This window comes from Solanum lycopersicum, chromosome 5, assembly GCF_036512215.1.
Source record: "Solanum lycopersicum chromosome 5, SLM_r2.1".
NCBI lineage: Eukaryota > Viridiplantae > Streptophyta > Magnoliopsida > Solanales > Solanaceae > Solanum > Solanum lycopersicum.
This window is the reverse complement of record NC_090804.1, coordinates 62,465,443-62,469,134: the sequence shown is the minus strand read 5'-3', so window position 1 is coordinate 62,469,134 and position 3,692 is coordinate 62,465,443. Positions and strand designations below refer to the sequence as shown.

The 3,692-nt window shown below is 27.1% G+C and overlaps 1 long non-coding RNA gene across 1 annotated transcript; it reads right to left on the bottom strand.

The window, feature by feature from the left end:
• Positions 1–925: 925 nt before the first annotated feature.
• LOC101249086 (uncharacterized) lies at positions 926–2,504 on the bottom strand. Its single transcript, XR_011221397.1, has 2 exons — positions 2,113–2,504; positions 926–1,495 (listed from the first exon to the last, which is right to left on the bottom strand). It is a non-coding gene; the product is annotated as an uncharacterized lncRNA (long non-coding RNA).
• Positions 2,505–3,692: the final 1,188 nt, after the last annotated feature.

Sequence of the window (3,692 nt, the reverse complement as noted above, 5' to 3'; positions counted from 1 at the left end):
AAACTGATATATAAAACTCCTCTAATTGGTTGGCTACGTGAACTTCATCTTATTAAGGATTCAATTTATCACATTATGATCTCTCTTCATTTTTAACAAATAAATTTAAAAAAAAACTCCTCTATATTTAACATATATAACGAGTGATTAGTGTTAGAAATTTGAAGACAATAAAATAGAGATGTGAGTTAAACATGTGCAAAAATAAGTATAAGATAATATGTTTTTTTTCTAAAATAAGGCATAATACAATTGTCTTGTTAATAATAGTAATCCTCTTTTTTCTTTCAAAAAGTTGTCCATAGCGCTTCAAAAATATTCCTTATACTTCTAAATGCTTTTCATATTAAAGGGAATATATATATATATATATATATATATATATATATATATATATATATATATATATATATATATATATATATATATATATATATATATATATATTATTTTAAAATAAATAAATGCATACCCACCCACTTAATTTCCTTTTTCTCCAACATTATCTCAAGGAGAAAATGATTTATTTTTTTTTTGAAAAACTTTAGAGCATAGCTATCAATTAAAGTCTATATAGTTAACCTACCTAAACCAGTCAGAGACAACGTATATATATTAAAGTTAGTGACAGAGTCATATTTTTTATTAAACCAATTCAATATATGAAAAAATAAACACTAAAAATTTACAAGTTATTTTAAGAGGTATGTATTGATGTGAGTTTGAACAACTAATTCTTATTATTGTGAGTGGTCCATTCTTTTTGAACGTGATAAGTTTAACTTATAAATTAAAATAGAAATATAAAAAATAACCTAGTAATAAATTAAAATAAATGCAAATTACTTGCTACTCCTATAACATATCAAAGTATACTGATAAATTTTAAAACAAATTATTCACGTGGTATAATAATTAAGTTAATTAAATCCAAGTAACAAAGGAAATATATTCATCATCAAGAAATTAAAGTAGTAAAACATTCTTCTATAATATTATAATTTTGTTACATCTGATATCGTCAAGAAGTCCAACTCCTTGATATTAAATATTTTTATTAAATTTTCTAAAAATATATCACTATCTTTTTCTACCCCTTTTTTCTTGGGGGACAATTATAATATTGACCACAACAACATTATTTTAATCATGTCCAAAGTGGTTCCCAAGCTCCATATAAATTGTTGTCTTCCAAAAACATGCTAGTATTATCATTATTATTTTCATAATCATTAGTATGATCTGAAGATAATAATAAGCTATTGCTGCTATTTTCTGATACTTCCATGCAAACTAAAGCCAATAAATTTGAATTTTGACATTTTAAATTCAAGATTTCTGCTTGTGCCTTTGCAAATTCTGCTTGGAGTTCACTTATTTGTTTTTGTAATTGACAAATTGCACCAGCACAACCATAAACTGGATCTCTTATTCTTGCATTTGCTTCATACACCATACTATTCACCGCGTCCGCTCTTTGTTCCTCTGGAAGCTCCTGAAAATATTTAAGCGATATATAATGTTACATATTGTAGCAGGATATCTGTCTTATTATGACTATCACCATTTATGTAACGTATAATGTACTAAACAAAATATTGAATTTAAAATTTCAAGTCACAATTTTTTTTTTATGATTGAAGTTTTGTTAGAGTAAAAAGATTGAAGTTAAAAAAGAAGGTACAATTAATAAAGGGAAAATTTGAAAAAAAATAATATAAAGTTAGGGGACTAAGAAGTCGCACTACACCTAAAATTAAGTCAAAGAAAACAAAATGAACAACTAAAAGTAAACATTATGTGCTAAAAAATTGGCCTAACATCTTAGACCACTAACTATTAATAACAAGAAATTAATATTTAGTTGTATATCTATCTATGTTCACATATCTTTAAGAACACACGATAAATACTTATATATATATCTTAGATCGTGGTTCGCATGTATAAGTCTTTATAATGATACGATTTATATGTGATAACATGTTAAAATACACTAACAACAAAAACAGGTAAATTATGTATTGAATATGAAAACATGATGAATGAATATGAATGTAAAATAAGATTTATATTATACGAATTAAAACGTACAAAAATAAGACAGATTACCTGTAACATTTTGATGATGTTGCTAGCACCAAAGACTCTATGAGCAATGGTGAACTTAAGAGGGTCAGTGGGAGGAAAATAAGGTGCCAATACACATTTCTCAACACATCTCCTACGGAGGATTTTACAAGCAGCACATGGAGAAAGAACAACATTCATTGGAGGAGTTGATAATAATATACTACTTTTAGGTGACAATAATCCACTTGTTGGAGTGGTAGATATAGTACTAGCAAATGTTGATGATGATGAATTCATTGAAGAAATTGTTGTTGTGGTTTTGTGATCACTACATATCATGGTGTTGATTTGCGGGGGGGGGGGGGTAGGAAGTAGTGAAATATTGTTGTATGCGTATGTTTGAAGTCTAAAATGAACACTATGGTGTGATTTAAGAGTTTGGTGTGTAAACAATATTTATAGGAGGGAAAGACAACACCTCAGGCCGGGCCGGGCCAGGCCCGGGCCACTGGACTATATCGGGCTTTTGATTATTTTTTTTAAAAAAATAATTTTTATATATGGTTAGTGAAGATTTTATTTTCTTTTATTTTATTTATTTTATTTTGTTAAGTTATCTCGAAGATATTTTAGGTAAATGTTTGAAGAATTTTGAGAGGTTGATTATAAGGTATATATAACAGGTTGAAATAATAAGGTTTATATTGTTAATGTACGTATAAGTTAACGGATCGGAATATGGTTAGTGAGTATTTATGCAACTGATACTAATTTATTTGGGATTGAAGTACGATTATTGTTGTAGTTTATATAAGCTAAATTAGTAATTTAATTTTTGTGTATTTTCTAAAAACTTATCATCTAGTTGACCTATATGCCATACTAATATGTAACTTTCCATATACATTTTGATGTATAGTAACTCGTAAAAATAAAATAGTAACTTATTATAGCTGGTTAAATTATACTGATAATACAGATTAATTATAATATAATGAAAAAATACATAAGTACCTTCAATCTATGCCCGAAATTTCAGAGACACACTTAGACTATATTAAGGTCCTATTACCTCTTCTGAACTTATTTTTTAAATAATTTTCTACCCCTTTTCAACTTACGTGACACTAGCTTGAAAAAAATTTCTGCACGCGCTGGGTCCACAAGATAGTGCCACGTTGGCAAAAAATGGATAGAAAATTATTTATAAAATAAGTTCAGGAGGAAAAAAGGAACCTTAGTATAGTATAAGTGTGTCTTTGAAATTTCGAATATAAATTAAAAAGATACTTGTACATTTTCGCAAATATAACAGAGACGTGTTTGCATGGTCATGACTATTTTTTTTGGAATTTTGTAGTTGTTCCGAAGAAAGACTTTTTAGAAAAAATATAATTGAACATTTTGTTTCCCAAAAGTAAATTTTAGACAAGTTTGTGTGACCAAACACTTGAAGATTTTTTTTTTGAGGAATAATGACCTCATCCTATGCCATTGGGTGACGTATTTTTAAATATAAATAAAACACTAACCTTCGAACAATCATTTTGAACTATGAAACATGGATAATGGTTAAAATTAGGACAAATAACTTAATCTTATCCTAATAAGATTGTTAG